The sequence below is a fragment of the Amblyomma mixtum genome, chromosome 3 (assembly GCF_055824585.1).
Source record: "Amblyomma mixtum isolate Tamu chromosome 3, ASM5582458v1, whole genome shotgun sequence".
Taxonomy (NCBI): domain Eukaryota; kingdom Metazoa; phylum Arthropoda; class Arachnida; order Ixodida; family Ixodidae; genus Amblyomma; species Amblyomma mixtum.
The window spans coordinates 397,730,574-397,751,454 of NC_143014.1; the positions used below are offsets into that span (position 1 = coordinate 397,730,574).

At 47.6% G+C, this 20,881-nt stretch overlaps 1 protein-coding gene across 2 annotated transcripts in view; it reads left to right on the forward strand.

The window, feature by feature from the left end:
- The first annotated feature begins 624 nt into the window (after positions 1 to 624).
- Mp (collagen XV/XVIII-type protein multiplexin) overlaps positions 625 to 20,881 on the forward strand; it is a 264,052-nt gene continuing 243,795 nt past the window's right edge. For both annotated transcript variants that reach the window (XM_089584492.1, XM_089584493.1), the window contains exon 1: positions 625 to 697. The gene's annotated coding sequence lies outside the window, so the exon portion shown is untranslated. The remainder of the gene's footprint in view (positions 698 to 20,881) is intronic.

Sequence of the window (20,881 nt, forward strand, 5' to 3'; positions counted from 1 at the left end):
GCAAGACTTCTTCATATGGATGACAGCGAGGAATAAGACCCGGAACTTGCTGAGGTTCCTTTATACGAATAGCCTCCACGACTGCCTATATAGTGTATAGGCAGTCCCAGAGTATACCATATGTTGAGTCTTCGAATGAAAAAAGTGTCCCTGCGGCTCAGCTGCCTAAAATTCAATGACGCGTGGTCAAACCACGAATTGCCTTCACCGGGAAAGCTTTGAGTGCGGCCTGGAACGGTAAAGTATTGGTCCATATTGCGAACAATGTTTCAAAGCTTGGCGCATTCGCACGGTGCCTTTGGAACCAACTGGCTTCCTGGCCCCCATCCGCTTTTGTTCTTCAAACTAAACTCTGTTTGGACACTGGTTATTTGCCGTATTGACACTGGATGCAAGTACGCGACGCGCCGCAGTGGGAGAGACGGGCGTAAGAAGCACGGAGTTCCCCATCGGCGACTGCACTGATGCTCGGCCAGGACGTCCGCTCACACTCCGGAGATGAGGCAGAAAAGTACCAGGGGGCACGCAGCTCTCGACTCGGTCGCCAGAGGCGGCGTTTGAGCACGGCCGAGAGGGGGCGCTCCTCGGAGGCGCCGCCTTCGAGAACCGCGAACAATCGCCGGCCACCACTCGCTCGGCGGGCTTCGAGCGGCGCGGGCGGCAAAGCGGAACCTCCCGGACTGGGACGGCGGCTCCGGTGAGCTCGCTTTTCGTCTTCTCTTTCGCGTGCGAGTTGACGCGACGGAAGAAGCCAACAGCCCGGACGGCATCCATCACTGTGGGCTTGTTTCGTTTCGCGTACAATGCGCGCGGTGCTTCGTATTTCAGCGTCTACCGCCGGCGAATTGGCCGGTTTCCGGTGTGTATCCTGAGCGCGTGCACTTCGTGTAGGCACGCTGCCCTCACACAGTCGGAAACTTGCATAGGACATCTACGGCGTGGTCATGTCAGCTTACACGTTATTTGGGCCCATCTCTTCCTGGCTGTTGCCGTGTCAGTCACCGATTCATTGTGCTGCCGTCAGAATCAGCGAGTTGCATGCACGAAAATGTCACGAACAAGTGACACGAGAAAGAGAATTCAGGAGCCACCGCACGGTGATTGATGACGGCATTACAGGCCAGTGGAACTCGTATTCAGGAGTGTCTGCGTGGTATGAAGACACGCCACGGGGGGTGTTTGTACGACGCCATGGTTTTCGGCAGTAAGTTTATTTTTTCGATTCATTTTATTTTCCGAGTGGAGCTGAGTGGATACCTGTAGCTTCTGTTTTAGAATCATTGTAGAATGTGGTCTGTCAAAACAGGCCGCAGTATATCTGTACTTAAATCTCTGAAAAATCTTGTGAGATCAGCCCGAAAGCACATAAGCGCGAACACTTTACACAGCCAGTTGTATCCGGTACACCCTATGTCGTCGTGTTCAGAGAGAACTTCCTCAGTTCTGGCTACAACTACCTAATCCAAACTTTGCAAAACAACTGCATGAATTTCATTTACTTGTTAAAACTTCAAGCTGGAGGTTTCGGGTCGCTGGCCGTGCTCAGAGGGAAAGAAGGAGTCAAAGCCACCGCATGGTTGCCCCAGCTGGCTATTCTCCAAACCTGATTTAGCTAGCGGAAAAGCTTGGAGTCCAACCGGAGCCGCGGCAGCTAACCACAGCGCTTACATGAACGCTAACAGTGCCGCAGCGTACAAAAACACTGCTAATGTATTTGTATTGACGAAGCTATATTTATTTATTTTTTTGCGTGTGTATCGAAATGGGTTTAGTTGTAACTTCTCTTCACAGCTGCAGTGGAGGCCAGGAGAGATTTTTACAGCGGGTGTAGGGCAATGAAATCCAACAGGTCACAGGTTCACGTAGACCACTAGGACTAGATTAAATCTGACTTGCTGGTTAGAGCCTGCATTAGTAGCTGTGCATGTTGTGCCTCGTTTACTAAGCTGTTTTCATTAAGAGTTGGACACTATTCCCGCAAATGACATTGCCTGGAGCAGCCGGGGATTTCCACTATGCTTGTGAGAAACAGTGCCGGGCTTCAATTGCCCTACAGAGTACACCCACATAGATACAAGAAAAGACTGTGCCGCGACACGCATCAAACCTCAGCCGACTTCTTTCGCAAGTGTAGCTTCTACCACGCGCCGCACCTTTGAAGCGGCAATCAAGCGGGCAGCTCGGATGCTATAAAACGCGGAATCTTGCAACCGCGTTCTGGTTTTGTCCCAACATAGGGCACTATGACTTCGGTGCTTAAACATCAACTTAGCAGGGAAACCAACTTCATAGTTTTCAAAGCTCCTGCAATCAGAGACTTAGCTGTAATGGATGAAGTCATAACTTTTGTTGCGAGGTTCTCTGAGCTTAGTGCAAAAAGAAAGTGAGACTTCTGTGGCAGCGCAAGATGCCGCAAGTTGGAAGAGAGTAATTTGGTCGGCAACATTTTTGAACAAGGCGTTCTGTCATCAAAACTGCGTTCTCGTTTATGGAAATGGAAACCCAGGAAAAAGAAAACGCGCCATACGAAGATCCGACTCGTATAGGGTTTTAGGCACTCGTCTTTACCAGGTCACAATGTGTTTGCAATTCAGCGAATTTGTCAATATAAGTATATTAGCTAACTTTTTATTGTTGTTTTACAGGGACACTGAGGGCAAATTAAGGTGGCCTGTATTGATAGATTACCTTATTATATCAATAAAGGTATTACTCTCACTTTAAACGGCTTCCATATGCTATAAAATAAGCCGCAACTCCCAGAGGCTAGGCTGCACACCACTCACTTCAAGGCGGTGATTCTGCTTTTTTTTTATTATTAGACGTTGCTGCCGGATTTTGCTGCCGGACAAACATCAGCGTATGTAAAAGCCTCAAGATGATGTTTTATCAAGTAAAAAAAAATTGAATGTAGTTGACCCCATTGTAACTTCAACGCAGTTTTCAAGATTGCAGACAGTGTCGAAAAATCCCCATTCCTGATATTTTCTTAACTTCCGCACAGTTCATAATTTTTTTTATTCAGATATAGACAGAGATTTCAAAGCTGTCAAGTCACTACGTCCTGCAGAGTCGCGATGTTAACTTCTTCAGGCAAGCTCCAGCTGAAGTACGGTGTAAGATATAAGGCGAGGACACTGCGCGGGCGGCGCACCCTCCGCAAGCGGCCAGATAAAGTGCCAGCCGCGTCATCCGAACCGGGCCGCTGATCGCAGCGCCAGTGTCGATGAAGGTTGTGAAACTTCACCGGGAGAAAGAAAACATAAATGAACTATCTCGTTGCGATAGCATGCAGATATCGCACGGATTGTTTACGTCGCAAAAACCGTTGGCATGGCATGAACTGTTCCTTGCGCCATCACCAGCAGCTTCGTCGGGGCACTCTAAGCAAGCTGAGTGCGGTCCACGGCGGTGCGGTTTTACGCCAGTGCTTCCCCAGCGGCACGGTGGTGGTCGGTAAACTGCAGCAATGGGCCGGAAGTGTTTTGTTGAAAACTGCAACAGTGGCTTTCAGTGCATCAACATCTGTCAGTGCAATCACGGTGTTTTATTTTCAACGTTTTGCTTAAACTCACTGAAACCGCTGCCAGCGACAATGAGCAAACGTTTTGGTAAACTGTACAATGTAACTGTTCGGATCACATACATTGTTATCAGTAGCTCCTGCTTACGAAAAAAAAAAGTATTTCGGGGTTGCCGTTCCCAAGCATCGGCCAGTAAGATGTGAGCGATTTTGGTGTCTTTGTAAGTATAAGAAAAATAATTAAAGGCAGTGCGACGAGTTTGTGGCATGCGTTGGTAAGGCAAGACCAGCAAAATTCAGTAGCGGAAAATTGGCTCGCAATAAAGTGTGGTACGAATGAAATGTGTAGCAAAAAGTAAATACAAATCATTACATTAATCTCGTTTCAGTGCAAACTGTGGCACAGTCAAAGTTTGAGAGCACCCTTGCATCAGTGGCAGAAGCGAAGACGAGAATAATTTGTTATTGGCGAGTTAATACTGTTAAGGCTAATCATTCCTTACGCCTTACAGCGCAGCGAGAAGTTTAATGTTGCGCTTGATGTTGCAATGTGGTGGAGTGAGGAGCATATCAGCCGACAATTGAGTCACGGTTATTTTACAGTAGGCGCTCTGGAAACAGGTGTTGCACTTTTAGTTAGCGTAAATTAAAGCTAGTGGACTGCTAGAAACACACCGTAAAGGCCGCCGCGGTGGCTCAGTGGTTATGGTGCTCGGCTGCTGACCCGAAAGACGCGGGTTCGATCCCGGCTGCGGTGGTTGAATTTCTATGGAGGAGAAATTCTAGAGGCCCGTGTACTACGCGATGTCAGTGCACGTTAAAGAACCCCAGGTGGTCGGAATTTCCGCAGCCCTTCACTACGGCGTCTCTCACACCCTGAGTCGCTTTGGGACGTTAAACCCCATAGACCAAACCAAACTTACCGTAAAACATGTGCGTGCTTGAGTACGCTATCTGGAGAAAGTCGAACATATCCAAATTAGCGGCCATATCAAGAGCAAGCAAACGACTGAGTAAACGAACGGTATAATAAGCAAGTGCATGGCAGTACGAACGAGCGGCGCGCACGAAAGCTATAGCAAATGTTACAATGATTTAAGGAACGAACTAACGGGTTAACTAGCGAAGGAACGAGCAGGGCGCGCAGCAGGCGAGCGAATGAACGGGCCAACTAACACACGAACGAACGAGTCAAAGGTCAAGAGAACAAAAAAGACGAGCGATGGTTACATGCTCGGTTATCAGGGCGCCGGCACTTATTCGTGTAGCAGGTTCAAAAAACCCGCCAGAACTCATCGCCTTCGTCGCCTTAAACTAAACCAGCGCGAAGCCGCTGCTTTACAAAAGTGCAGTTGGCAACGAAGCGGTACCGAAACAAAGCGGCAAAAGTGTTTTCTTCTTTTCATCGGCAACAGGTTTCGGGAAAATGGCGTTCACAAAGCGCGCATTCCCCATGGATAAACATTGCCTCTCACTCACTACGGCCCGGGCCGCCGAGCGAATAGCCATCTCGTCGCATTTCTGGAAACTAGCGGACTTTATCTGAGAGCGGCGCAGGCCGCTGTGTACTTCACCTATATATCTTCCACCGTGAACTGAAGTAACAGAGCTGCAATCAAAAAGGCCGCCACCGTCTAGAACACGTTGAAGTAACGAGCGTTAGCTGTTTGGTTTACTGGAAATAGCGCTACAAGTCTCAATGCGAGACGTGCTGTTTTCTAGTTGCTGCCACAGATGCCGCTGTGATCTCAGGGTGGTAGCAGACCCCACGAAATCTCGAAACGTGATGAGTAAAAGCTAACGCTCCTATCACGGCGGGTGCCCCTCGACAAGCGTGGGCGCATCGTTGTGTTGGGAGCATGAAGCTACATCCTGGGCGCGAGTGTGTTCGACTGCGAGCAATTCTCTGTGCTACGCCGCTAAACGGCGACTTCATGGCTGCTGTGCTGCTGCTGTGCTCACCGCGTGAAGCCACCGTCACGACCGTTCGCCCATTCATTTAGATGCAAGGGAAGATGTGAATACGTTTCGGAAATTTTGAAGACTAGGCTTTCGTTGCTGTCTGCATGGGGCAAAGGTCGCAAGAAGAGCTACCTGCGCCCACCGGGCCAGAGGTAAGTAAAGGAGACATATTGCTCGATCGTCGCGGTCTGCAAAAGCTGGCGGCTCGTCCAAGAGAGTTCTTGTGCTCCGATGCGGCGTCTACAACATTGTTTGCGACACAGACGCCAATTGCCCACGTTCCCACGCCGCTTAATGACACTAAGTTCCCGAAGACTCATAAAGTTTTCAATTCAGTGCTTGGTTTCAACTGTGCGAAAAAAACGAAGCTGTACTATACGGACGTGCATAGTTCATCGCGCGAGTTGAAAATTTCGCGCAACGTTGGGGATCCTTGTTCTGAGAAGGAAGCGCTGAAATGCGGCGGTTCAGCGGAGTCGTCTTGCAGCTCCGAGATTGATCTTAATTACTGACTCGGTTGCTTGCAGCCCAATTAGTTCATCCCGCCTACATGCCGTCAGAATGGCAGTTTCAGTGTCAGTTGAGACCATCATCGAAACCCTTAGGGATCGGCCAGTGGTACACGGAGGTCTTAAGTGACCAGTGGACTCTATGAGAATCTATTCGTTCAAGTTTTAATCGCGGAATGCCTTTAGAATCGAAGTGGCCCTTGAGAGTAGCCTTGCTCTCATTATACAATAAGTAGACAGTAAAAAGCTGTGGAGAGGCAAATAAATACTGTCTTATAAACTTTCAACTGGTAAACGGTTTTTAAAAAATTGGTAGGGGTTTAGCGTAGTTAAACCGAGTAGATGTGCGTAAGCAGGTGTTCATTCTTCAGTTGTAGAGGACACTTAAGCTTCGCCTGAAGGGTAAGACACGATCGCTGTGGTGGGTTAATGTCCATAAATGCAGATTGCTCATTCTCTACTTAACAGTCATAGATGCGCCGAGTCCTCATACCAATACCATCCCAGTGGCGCAGCGGTTAAATGATGTACCACTGCACTGGCCGGTTGCTGTTTCTATCACAGCCAACGGTAGAAAATGTGCCACCCATGTTGGCCAATTCGTTTTTGAAAGCAGGGGGGTCCACGGACCTTGCGACGAGCGGTTAGACCTGGCGTAGTATTGCTTTCGCAATAGAATCATTTTTATTTATAGGTCAAAATTGCATCTCCGGAGACCACGAGATGTGCACAAAGCGGCGCCAATTTTTTTTTGTGCAGACTTATTCGGTCGTCCATTTGTTTCCGACTTGCTGATTTTGCTTTGCATATGCACCGCGGAACGAGATCCCACTTGTGATGCACTCCGCCCGTGTCGCTCCTACATCATAGGCACTCCTGAATGCCTTATTGTTGGCTTCGCAACGTTCGGTTAGTATGAGTTCGCCAACGGCAAAGTGGACGTCCTTTTCTAGGAGAGATCCAGTGGAGCATGTTTCGGCTGCTTCAGAAGGGTCGAGTTTTCGGCCAACTGCATGCCCATAGGGGGCTAAGTGGCCGCATGTGGGATTACATCCCACAGTTTACCAAGTGCTCAATTTTACACCAATCCTCTGATATGCGCGCAAAAGATATGGTAGAGGTCCATGCTAAACAAAAGAATAGAGCGACATGTACCAATACACAATCACTGGCACTGCTACCGAAGGGAACAAGGCATCTTGGCTTCGACCACTAACTGGCAGTTTTTATTCCTGTCTTCATTTCTCCTGTATATTTTGCGTTTCTTGTTTACCTGTACTTTTTCGTATATGCTGCATGGAGGCAATGGGGCCTCCAGTGGGTATTCAGGGCTCGTGTCGTCTCTTTTTTTTCCTAGCATCGTCCCCTACGTCACCACCTTCTAGTCCCTTTCACCGCACTCTGTGTTACGTTGGCTTTGGGATTCGCGTCTGTTGCATGCTCATCTAAATCGCATTCTTTGCGTTCAACACTTCATATAATAGGCGCCGACTGCATTATCTCAAAAATCTATTAGAAATAAGGAATGCGGTTGTTAGCTGCAACAAGCGCGTATGTTACGCAGATATAATACTCCCCGCTCCCTCTTGGAGCGAGACGAAAGCAGATCCTGAAATCTACTTTATTGCTGCCTCTAAATACGTCCGCATCCCTGCTTGTAACGTCACCGGCGGCACTGAAAGAAAACGAAGAACAGGCGCCTCCTTTTTTGTTCATGGATCCGTTATGTCTTTCTGTATTGCATGAGAGCGCACTCTCATTTTTGCTTACTCTCCCTGCTGTTTGCTCTAACTGTGGCTCCTTAATCTTATTTCTTGGTGTAAAAAACATTTTAGCGACTGCCATGTCGGGTCTTAAGGACCTCAATCCTCCGCCAATGCTTCTTATGGAGCTCAACGCCCGAGAGCATCACCAATCCTTTGTTTAGCGCCGGCTGAAGTGTCCTCACTCTGCGGTCTGGCACACAAAGTGGAGGAGCACCAACCGCAGCACAGGTGCTCAGTGAACCATACAATGCGTAATTGTCTTATCTACTGAGCCCTTCAAAGCAGCTTTGCACATTTCGCTTTAAAACTTGCGCACAATGAGTTCTAGTGGCACACCTGCAGCGGTCCACCCACTCGGCGAGAGGATTTAGTTTACCAAAGACCGCAAGCCCCAAATCGGTGCTCGGACTCACGTGCAGTGGCCTGAGCAAGCCGGGGATGCTAACGCGTCGCCGTTGCAGAACGTGCACGACATCTCTCGCGCTGACCTCAGCTCGTCATCTCGATGCAGCCGGTAGCTTCGGACTGCTTCTATGGGAAGGCAACGGGCAGAGGTTGTCTCCTTCGTCTCCTGTGCATGCTCCTTCCTCATCACCGACCGAGCTGAACGCCAATGCGCACTGACGCGAGCTGTACCCTCGGCTGGGGAGAGAGCTTCCTTGATACAGTTGTCTGCTACAGGCAGAGCAAATAGCGGGGCGTAACTAAACAAAAAATATAAAAACAAAAATCAACCAGACTCAAGGTGGACTCCGCTGGTACACACTAATTACGAATAAAACTATATGGGAGTAAAAAGGTAGTAAGGTTGTTATAGTTATATTAACCTGTCATGGAGAGCGCCACGGGTGGCCCTAGCTGTGTATGTATTGCGGCGACTAGTCTATTAAAGGACCACCTTCGCAGTTATTCCTTCTCCTCATAAGATCATCTTCGTTCATCTACTAGCGTCGTGCTTGCTTGGCTGGATGCGTGTGCCAGCCGGCGATACAACGAAGCTGTCGCCGCGGTGGCTCAGCGGCTATGGTGCTCGGCTGCTGGCCCGAAAGACGCGGGTTCGATCCCGGTCGCGGCGGCTGAATTTCTTTGGAGGAGAAATTCGAGGCCCGTGTACTGTGCGATGTCAGTGCACGTTAAAGAACCCCAGGGGGTCGAAATTTCCGGAGCCCTCCACTACGGCGTCTCTCATAGCCTTAGTCGCTTTGGGACGTTAAACCCCATAAACCAAACCAAACCAAACCTCTAGTACACTTCTTTTTAGAGTCAGGATTATGCTGGCCAAGTTCCGGGGTATATTGTGGTCACTAAATATAGAGAATGCTCATCTGCTGCAAAGCACAGTAACTTGATGCAGTTAGCAATGGGCGGAGGCTTCTAAATGCGGCACTGAAGTTCTTAAGGTTAGCAAACAGATGAGGCTGAAACCTGGGTTAAAATCTTCGCGACTGCTAGAACTTCTCAAGGTGTGAAGAGGGAGGGATTTGTTCCGCTGCGAACCGTAAGTATTCCGCATTTTTAGTGACGGAAATCTACCCCCGGGCTTGCGCAACATACCCTGCCCTTTGAACAAAGTTCTCCGGAGGACAGCTCACTCCCTTAAGGAACGCAGCTCTTAAGCGCCAATTTGTGAGTTCAGTCGTGTCGCTGCCGTCGGTGTACTGAAACCGAACCATAAATAAATAAAAAGAAACACTGCTGCGACTGGTGTTCGAACCCGCGGCGCCGAGAACAGATCAGCTTCGCTGGCTACTGCACGAGAACACTATAGGCTATCGCCGCAGCCGATCGCGCCTCGATGTAAGCTGCAACACACTCTCGCCCTGCGCATTGCACATCGTCTTCTTCAACTAATACTCCTATCGGACTGATATACACATTCTCGCGCGCTGTGTATTGCACGTCGTCGTCTTCATCAACTAATGCTACTATAGAATTAATATCGTCGCCAGACGTGCGGATGACCCAGTAAAGCAAAACATTGAGCCTACAGAGCCTGAGACACCGACAGAGTTGCGCTCAAATTTCTCATAAGGAGAATCGCAATCGTCCTTCGAATTTCTTGCTCCCTTAGTGTTTAGAGTTTATCGGTGAATGAATCTCAGCTGTGTCACAAGAGATCACGGCTTGGCTCCTTCTCTCTGTCTGCATACATAATCATCTGTATTAGTAATGAGTTAAGGTGAGACACCGTGAATGTCTCTCAAGTTGCATGGACGTCGCGATGCTGCGCCACGAGGGACGAGATGGGGGAGGCAGTGAAAGGCACAAAGAGACACTCGGCGTTGTGGAGGGCTCCGGATTGATTGCGACAGCCTGGGGTGCTTTGGTGTGCACCGAAATAGCACAAAATAAAGGCGCTTACATACTTTCCGTCCACCGGAATGCGCGTTGCGAGCCGTGCTCAGCTCTCGAAGACCACAACGAGTAATTCTTCATGTGCAAGAGGAAGAAGTGCCCGAACCTCGCAGTTGGCCGTTGTAATAGTGTTTCTTGGAAAAAAAGAGCAGAAGATTTCGCTCCACAACCGCTACAAATCTGCCTTTGCAGTCTACAGCGTGGACCACTCTTAGCGGGAACACTTGAGTACGTGGTTCTGCGGATCGCGGAGCTGGCGCACACTCACAGTGCCCGGGCTCTGTTGCACTATACTATGTGATTCAGGGAAGCCCGCCAGTAATTTATAAAATATTAGGCATCTTGAGGTAAAAAAAATCGCTTTTGCGGTATGTAACATCAGTTGTGGTGGTCATCAGGAAAAAGAGAAATCATGTTAACTGTTAATCCGATTGACTAAATTCTAATATTTAGCTTTTTAACTATTGCGGAGTGGCGCCTGGTGACATTTTGAGATTTTTAGCTGGTCATCAGTCCTATAATAACCATTAAGCAAACAAGGGAAGGGGAATGAGGGGCTCGTTATAAATATGACAGAAGCGAACAGCCACAGAAACCAAGGGGCACAGGGGATTTTTTTTTATTTTTTATTTATTAATTTGGTGGTGTTAATCAATTTAGAATATTACTGAATGTGTTATCGCTTAAAGCTAACTGATTAGAAAAGCAGAAGAAAAAACAACCACATGCCGCCGGTGGGATCCGAACCCACGACCTCCGAATTACGCGTCCGGTGCTCTACCTCTCAGCTACGGCGACGGCTGTCAAATCTGCTTTCGGGGGTATTTATGTTTACAAGTAACCTAACCTTGAGAGTGTTCATCAGCGCCACCCACGTTCATAAGCGGCGGACGTAGAACGTCCTGAGTTACCGCAGGTGTGACGTAGAACGTCATCGAACGGAGAGGGTGGAAGCTGCGTGAGAACCCTCTTATGCTTCCTATGACGTCAAGGCTGCCAGAACCGAGGCCTTCACTAAGCAATTAAGCAAACAAGGGAAGGGGAATGAGGGGCTCGTTATAAATAGGACAGAAGCCAACAGCCACAGAAACCAAGGGGCACAAGGAATTTTGTTTTAATTTTTTATTTATTAATTTTGTAGTGTTGATCGATTTAGAATATTACTGAATGTGTTATCGCTTAAAGCTAATTGATTAGAAAAGCAGAAGAAAAAACAACCACATGCCGCCGGTGGGATCCGAACCCACGATCCGAACCATGTCAGTTTTAAACACTTCGAATACGCTGTAGCTCAGCAAATTTTGGCCATTACGCGAGAGATTCGAAAATCGCGCGCACCTGCGGTGCGTGCACATAGCGACGTCCAGCAGTGCACGTCGTTTCGAGGCGCGCATGCGACGGGACCTTCTCTGCCGCGTCTGAGCTGGAGCAGCGAGCAGCTACGAGCACAGCATCACGGGCGGGACAGATAATGTCACGTGGTATGTGCGCAACAAACTGACTTGCGCATGCAGGCGTCGCTGGGGGTGCATCGTAGGAGCGCGATTGTCGAATCGCTCGTCAAATGGGCAAAATTTGTTGAGCCACAGCGACGAGATTGACCGCGTTTTCGAAGTTGTGAAAACTGATATGGCTGTGCTACAGAAGAACGGCCTGAGGGGCGAGTTGGTGCATGATGAAATGAACGCTCGCGCAACAAGGACACTAACAAGAAAGGGACACCACATGCGCACTACATGTTCCATGTGCGCATGTGCGCATGTGTTTTCCCTTTCTTGTTAGTGTCCTTGTTGCGCCAGCGTTTATTTCATCGGCTGTGCTAATGGCCAGCTAGAAATCACGAAGGGAAATCAGGGGCCGTATCCTGCAGGGATTCATTTTTCATTTCCATTGGCTGGGACTTCGATCTGGCGAAAGCAACAGCAGATAAGAAAGCAAAGGGCTGTTCACAGATACAGCCGGTCTGGTTGCGGCGGCGCCACTAGCCTGCATCGAGACACCGCATCCAGTCCGGCTGTGTCCCAACTACGCCCAATTTCTATGCCGAGACCGAATTAGCGGCGATAAAGATCGGCAGGCCTGTTGAACGCGTCATCGTGCTCCTTCACTCGTGGGCGTCAACGCCTGTCCGCTAGTGGGACATGGGCTCGACGCGTTTACGCGAGCATATGTGTCATCACGGGCAGTATTGCTCTCGCGGCCAGCGTGACGCTAACGCCCTACACCAATGGAAGCAACGACCAATGACAGTGGACCAAACGGAATGCAAAAGAAGAGGGCCGTTACAGAATGCGGCCCCAAGCACCTATAATGGCGAAAAAGATAAAGGCAACAGTTTAGTTAACCAGCTTACTAGTGAACATGATTCACCTTTTCTTTGACGTCCAGCTACACTGGTGTCACAATACCGCAAAAGCAATCTTTTGACCTCAAATTGCCGATTTTGGTTTTGGGAAAAGGCGCTCTTCTCTGAAACATCTACAATAGTTACGCTGCCTCAAAGATTGAAAACAAAAAAAATGCTGTAGTTTAGGTGTACGGAGAATAGTACCGTCCCGTATTATTTTTGTTAAAAAAATTTGATCGCTCGTACACCTCTAAAGTTTGAGGCTGGGAGCGAAACTACGCATGGGAAAAAAGATTCTAAAAAAATCAGATGTTTGCCACTTAAATATTGCCACCTAGCATTGCCAGGTGGCGCATAGCTGCTGACGACGACGAAGAAGGGCTCGCGCCGTGTGGAATCTGTCGCCCTTGCTGCCCCAGCTTGCGTGGCCTTGTCTGTCTTCGCACTTGTTATTAAAGCCCCCCTTCGTCAACAAGTACGTTACAGTTTGGTGGAGGTGCGGGGTACCCGTGAGCCCATGCAAGAGACCCCTCCAGGCAGCCGTCGCGCCAGCCCTGTACCACTCGACACCCCGGTACACCGCTTCAGTCGGAGGATCCAGGGACTGCCTTCGGAGGTAGGACTAGTAGAGAGCGGCGCCATGGAGACAGCCGCTCCTTCTCCTCTGCAAACTGCCGCTGCCGCGCCATCTCACTACACCCTGCAGACTCCGCGGATTCCCAAGACGTTCCGTGGGGAACTTCTTGAGGATGTGGAGGACTGGCTCCTTCATTTTGAGCGCGTAGCTGCGTTTAACCAATAGGACCACGCAGCCAAACTCCGGAACGTTTACTTCAGCCTCGAGGATGGTGCTCGCACCTGGTTTGAGAACCGAGAGGACGTTTTAATCTCGTGGCATGAGTTCCGTCGTCGGCTGCTGGAGGCCTACACAAGCGCTGATCGTCGTGAACGAGCTGAGCGTGCACTACAATCTCGCATCCAGCTGCCGAACGAAAGTGTCCAGATGTACGTCGAGGACATGACGCGCCTTTTCAGAAGAGCTGACCCGGCCATGCCGGAAGACAAGAAACTCCGGCATTTGATGCGTGGCGTCAAAGAGCAGCTTTTCGCAGGCCTCGTGCGCAGCCCACCATCGACCGTTGCTGCATTCCTTACAGAGGCCACAACGATGGAAAAGGTGCTGCAACAACGTTCTGCGACCTACGACCGGCCCGTGCATGCTGCTGCTGTCACCGCATCGTTTGCTACCTCCGGGAGCCACCCTGACGATCTGCGTGAACTTATTCGCACCATCGTGCGTGAAGAGGTCCTGAAATTTTGCAGCCCTTCGCAGCCAGCGCTAGGTTCGATTTCTGCTCTTGTTCGCGAGGAAATGCAACAGGCGTTCAGGGCTCCTGCTGTCGAAACACCTCCCCTACCAGGAGAATGCCACCGCCCCACCTATGCTGAAATTGCGAGGCGCCCGGCTGCGGTTTCGCCACCACCGTTTCCGGTAACGCCTCCTGAGCCGCGGTCCTCAGTGCCACCAGTGCAGTATTTCGACGATCGCCGAGCGCCCTTGCGGAAGGCCGATGTCTGGCGCACACCTGATAACCGGCCACTCTGCTTTCACTGCGGAGAACCAGGACATCTCTACCGTAACTGCTCTTATCGACGTCTCGGTCTGCAGGGCTTTCGAGCCGATTCACCCAGACCCCGGTTTGGCCATCGGCCCCCTGCCATTGAAGATTTCCTAGCGGAAATACACATATTTGTTAATAATGCCAAATGACACGGAATTGCTAACATGTTGTTATGAACATCTTTATTTTCTATAATGCCATTTCTTTGTAGGCTTTTCAGGCAATTTTACGGCCATCAACTAGACGTCGTACTACACAAGAAAAATAAATTTCGGTGCATTCCTCGACTCCTCTGGAACCTCGTTGATAGCATTAACTGAAACGTGGCTAACCGATTATATCTCAGATGATGGCATCCTTTCATGCGAATCGTGCTTTAAATTTTTTCGGTGCGACAGAAAGAACAGAAGAGGAGGTGGTGTGCTTCTTGCGATTAAGCAACAGCTGATATCTATACCAATCGTTGCTTCTACTTTTCTCGAGTGTGTATTCGTATCCTTGAAATGTACTACTACGAACATTATTGCTGGTGTGCTGTATATCGTCCACCCGACCTGTGTGATGGCTTTGCAGATGAATTTTGTCGCTTACTGGCCGATGTGTGTACGCGCTTTCCAAATTCTGCCCTAATTATGTTTGGCGACTTTAATTTCCCTGGTATCAATTGGGAAACACTATCTGTTTCTCCAAGTGATAAGAATGCGCACGCTTTCCTACGGACTTGTCTTCACCTAACTCAGCTCATTACAAAGCCACGCGATCATCAGGTACCACTGCAAACATTCTCGACTTGATTCTAACCAATAATCCCGATGCTTGTTCTAAAATATTTCACCTTAATGGTCTTTCTGACCATGATATTATTACTGGGTGCATCAATGGCAGAATTATCGAAAGAAAAACTACCACGAAGATAATCAGGTGTTACAGCAGAGCTAATTTTGACCGAATGAACCATGAATTAACCTCTTTTTCTGGGCGGTTCTTGGCTGAATCTTCCTTCCGTTCCATTGAACAGAACTGGATAGTGTTCAAAACTACTCTAATTAACCTCACTACAAAATACATTCCGGTTATCACAATTAAGTGCAGCAAAAGTGCGCCCTGGTTCAGTGGGCGGCTGCGAAGAGCTAATAATAAGAAAAAACGTTTGTATAGACAGGCAGTTGCTAACAACCAATTAAACACATGGGAAAAATACAAACAAAGTGATAAAAATTACCAAAAAATGCTTAAAGCTACCCGTCGCCAGTTTTATAGTGGTGTTTTGCCCACCATGCTATCAAATAACCCCCGTAGGTTTTGGAGCGTAATTAACCGCCATTCGCGTGCTGATCCTTTTTTGACAAGTTCTAATGGTGACCAGTTGGACGATGTCCATTCTGCTCAGCTCTTCAACAATGCCTTCTCATCTGTTTTCACTCAAGAAGTCATCACTACCTCTCCAGTTCTCGACCCATTTCATGATTATTCTATGCCCCCAATAGTCATTAGAGAAGATGGTATTCTTTCTTTGTTAAATAATCTTAAAATTACCACAAGCACGGATTCACTGGGCTTTAACAATATAATACTAAAAACATATCTCACAGTATTTTCCAAGTTTTGTCTGCACTTTTTTCTCAGTCTTTATCATCTGGCTCCATCCCTCACGACTGGCGTATAGCCAAAGTAATTCCAATTTTCAAATCTGGCGTCCGCTCTGATCCTCTAAACTATAGACCCATTTCATTGACTTGCACCTTCTCCAAACTCTTTGAACACGTCCTACACACTCAGATCATTCATTATCTTGAAGATCATAACATCATATTTAAATATCAGCACGGTTTTCGCAAGGGCTTATCTTGCGACACTCAGCTCACCGGATTTACTAACGACTTATTTACTTCTTTGGATGCAGCAATTCAAGTTGATGCTCTGTTTTTAAATTTTTCAAAGGCATTTCATCGGGTTCCACACCATCGACTACTTCTCAAGCTATCGCATCTTAATATTCACCATCAGGTACTAGCATGGATTAAAGACTTCCTTTCATCTCGCGTTCAGTTCACTTCTGTTAATGGTTCTAACTCTCCATTGGCGCATGTCACATCTGGTGTGCCCTAGGGAAGTGTTCTTGGTCCCCTTCTCTTTCTAATATTTATTAATGACTTACCAAATTGCATTTCTTCATAAATTAGACTGTTTGCTGACGACTGTGTTGTGTACCAAACCATTACAAACTACTCTGACCGACAATCTTTACAAACCGTAATGTGTTTGAGTTTCGCTTTTCGTTCTGTTTATTCCGATGTTTTTATTTCTCTTTTTTCTGTTTTTTCTTTTTTTTTTGCGTCTTGTTGTTCCGCCACATTTCGATTGTTGCTGACTACCAGTTATTGCTCTTTTCTAGCTTCTTTTTTGCCCTGTTACTCATGTTAAATGTTCCTTCTATGTATACAATTAGTAATTTTTACCACCCCCTATGTAATACCCTCGTGAAGAGGGCCTTTAGGGGTATCTTGAAATAAATAAATAAATTACTAAATATGCGCAAGCTCCATTTTTCTTCAGGTAGCGGCCTATTTCATGCGTCTGCCACTGGAGCTGCCGCAAACCACGAAGGTGTATTATCGAATGTAACACAGATTTGCCCATCGACCGGGCTATTGGTATCGCAAGTGTCTTCGCCAGTTTTCGGAACAGGCAAAGTTGTCGTGAGCTTCTGCTAGGAGTGCCGACACCTCAACAAAAGCACAACGATCGCTTTCCTAAACGAAACCGCTGATGTTCGAATTGTCTTCGCCCTTTCCGACTCATGAGAAGCAAGCCCACTGACCCCGCAACAGGAGCTAGCCCTCGACATTAACACGCAGGACTAGCTGCATAGTCATCAGCGTTATAGCGACTGATTTTCAACTTCTTCGAGGGTTTACGAACGAATATTGCCAGGCACCGGTAATCACCGATGAATGCACCCGACGTGCGCGACAGAGCCCTTTCCGTGTGTGAATCCGAGAAGGCGAAGCCATCCCAGCTCATGTCGACGAAATCTTACGCGACGACGTCATCTAGCCGAGAAGAGCCCCTGGGCGTCACCGGATCTATCGGTCAAGAGGAAAGGTGATACTTCGTTTCTACGTCTATTACTGAACTGCATTGCGAAAAACGATGCCGACCCCCTCCGCCGCATCGATGACACACTGGACAAAGTGTGCAACGCCAAGCGTCGTTTCTCGTCGATGGATCTGAAAGGCGGGCACTGGCAGATCGAAGTCAACGAAAGCGATCACGAGAAGACTGACGTCTTTCTGAGTTCAAGGTCACGCCATTTCCACTTTGCTTCGCACTCGCAACGTTTCAACGAGTCACGGACACGGTGTTGGCAGGCCTCGAATGGGAAATTTGTCTCGTTTAACTCGATGACGTCTTCGTCTTAGCAACAAACGATTTCGTTTCATGGGGTTTAACGTCCCAGAGCTGCTCAGGCTATCACGAACGTCGTAGTGGAGGGCTCCGGGTAATTTCGACCAACTGGGATTTTTAATGTGGGCTCATTTCGTAGTACACGGGGCTCTAGCATTTTTTTTTTTCATCGAAATGCTTCCGCAGCGCTTGGGGTCGAACCCGCGTCTTTCGGGCCAGCAGCCGAGCTCCATAACCGCAGAGCCTCCGCGGCTGCTTCAGCAACAGACTTAGGCGAACAACTAAGGCTGTTGTCGGCTGTAATCCAAGCCATCAAGTCTTCTGCACCTACCTTGAAGACAGATAAGTGACGCTTCACCAACGAGGCACTGCTCTTTCGTGTCCAGATCGTCAGCCAGGGCATAGTGCACCCAGATAAAGAGAAGGCTGCTATCTCGTAATTTCGGTGCCCAAATGGGGACAAAACTGTTCGTCGACTAATGAGCTTGTGGACTTACTGTAGACGGCTCATGAAAGATTTCTCGCGGATCGCCGATCCATTCACATAACTTACAAAAGGATATGCGCCATGAAAGCGGGAGGCGCCGTAAAATTAAAGCTTCAGTGTCCAACGTCACCTCTGTCGCAGCCACTCCTTGGACATTTCCACTGAAATTCGAAACGAAAGTGTTAAGACAAGCGTACATTGAGGAAGTGGAAAACATCGGCATCTTCCCTACGGAAACCCCAAAGAGTTCTCTGAAGAAGATGTCATGTCGGTGAGAATCGAAATGACCGATCTGTGCTTCCCGTGCGCAACACGCAGCGCTCATCTGTTTCGTGTCTCACTCACTCTGCATCTCTTCGGTATGTCACACCAACTAGCCCAAAGTTCCACGTTAGGCATGTGTTAAGCAGATCAACTAAAAAGGTTGCTTTGCCAATTTGAAAAACAAGTGAGAAACAGTTTGCTAGAATGACAACTGCACAAGGCCTGCCCTCTCAGACTCTTGACGAGGAAACGAGGTATCATGACGCATGGGTTCCCACTGAAAGCGCCTCTCGGAGGTCGCCAATGTTCTGTTCAGCGATTTTGTCTTCTTCCTCGTGAAATGCAGCACTTGCGAATGTAGATGAACTTCCTAACTGAGATTCCCAGACTTGTGCCCCAGCGTACACTGAGAACCAACCACGCCTTCTTTTGTCGTTTCTGAGAACATATATGTGATTTCCAGAACGTTTTACTCTTGCGAACCTGGCTCATAGGAACTCTGAGATAGTTAAATGATTTAACTTAGTGCCCCAGTGACACAGCCAAACCCCTTTACATTTCTCTATGTTAAGACTCACTCCTTAAACTTCGCAAAACAGTCTAGTCAAATTCAAAGCCTCAAGTACACTGTTTTGATTACAGCAGAAGAGGATCCCCGGATTGACCACAAACTAAAATCTTAATTTCACATTGAGCAACTCAGAAGCTACTGATATCGATGGATTGAATAATACTGAGGCAAAGGGTCTCAAGGTACAAGGCAATTAACAAAGGCGTTAGTCGACAACCTCGCCGAACAGATAGTTTTAATGGAATAGGTTTATTAAAGGTGCACTAAAGAGGACTCTGAGCTCTCCTTTTTTTTTTTATTTGATACCTCAAAGGCCCCTGGTATGGGGCATTACATGAGGGATGGGCATGACAGTTATACAATAATGGTCTTGATGGCGTTCTTAAAATGGATGGCGTTGATGTGATGCACGGCGTCCTGTGGTAGATCATTCCAGTCCCGGGATGACGTGACGAAAAAAGATCGAGAATGAGCGGTAGTTCTTGCGGTGGGGGCGTAGACGGCCTTATGGTGGTTAATACGGCTTGAGAGGCGATAAGCGGGTGATATGACTGATTCTCCTAAAGATGAATGATAAAACATATGAAAGAGGCACAATCGAGAAATTTTTCGTCGCGTTTCAAGGCTGGGTAAGTTAGCTTTAGTTTTTAAGGCAGACACACTAGTGTAGTACGAATAGTCAGAATAAATGAAACGGATAGCTCGATTTTGTATTTTCTCTAAGGTTAAAGAGAGGTTAGACTGGTGAGGATCCCATATTGCCGAAGCATATTCTAGTTTAGGACGGACAAAAGTTATGTATGCTAATGATTTGATGGATGGGGTGGCAAAACGTAGATTGCGCCGTATGAAACCAAGGGTACGATTAGCTTCGTTAGCGATGTTCGTGATATGAGATGACCATGTTAGGTTTTGCGTTACAGTAATACCCAGGTACTTACAGGAAGAGACGGACGATACTTCTGAACCGAAAAGAGTGTATTTAGAAGGAGTATGCATCTGCCGACGATGGAATGAGATTAAACATGTTTTGGAAATATTGAGAGACATTAACCAACGTTCGCACCAAGTTTGGATTCGGTTAAGATCTTGTTGAAGAATGCCAGCGTCAGTACTGTTAGTGATTGGGCGGTAAATTACACAATCGTCAGCAAATAAACGGATGGTAGAGGAAATACTTGACGGAAGATCGTTAATATATATGAGGAAAAGCAAAGGTCCTAGGACTGTACCTTGGGGAACACCTGAAATGACCGAGTTACGTGGAGAAGAATGATTGTTAGCATAGACAAATTGCTCTCTGTTAGTCAAAAAGTTAGAAAGCCATTCTAATACTAACGAATTAAGATTTAGACACGATAACTTTAGTAGCAGTCTTTTATGCGGTACATTATCGAAAGCTTTTTCGAAATCAAGGAAGAGAGTGTCAGTAGGAACGTTTAAATCAAGGTTGGAGCTTAGGTCATTAATAAAGAGAGCCAATTGGTAGTCACATGAGCGTCCTTTCAAAAAGCCATGCTGGTTAGTATGAAAGAATTTTACGGAGACAAGGAATTTGACTATGTGCGAATAAATAATATGTTCCATTAGTTTCGAACAGACGCTTGTGAGAGAAATGGGGCGGTAATTTTTGCATGAAACAGGTGAGCCCTTTTTGGGGACTGGAATGATCTTACCAACTTTCCAATCTTGTGGAAGGACACCTGTTGATATGGACTGCTGAAAGAGGTGGCACAATATTACACTTACAGTGTTTTTAGTATTTTTTAGGATTTTAGAATTTATGCCGTCAACACCAGATGAAGAAGTAAGTTTCAATGATTCAATAAGTTTCATGATTCCATTAGCATCAATTGTAATCTGTGGCATAGCTGGGTGGCCGAGAGCTGCGAAATCCGGTAAGTCACCGTCAGGTTCTTTAGTAAAAACTGAAGAAAAAAATTTATTAAGAGCGTGGCTAGATTCGTGTTCCGGGATAAGATTGTTGTCGTCGTCATGTAATGTTAGAGGCTTCGAATGTGATGGGTTTATAGTTTTCCAGAACTTGCGGGGGTTAGTGTGCAACAT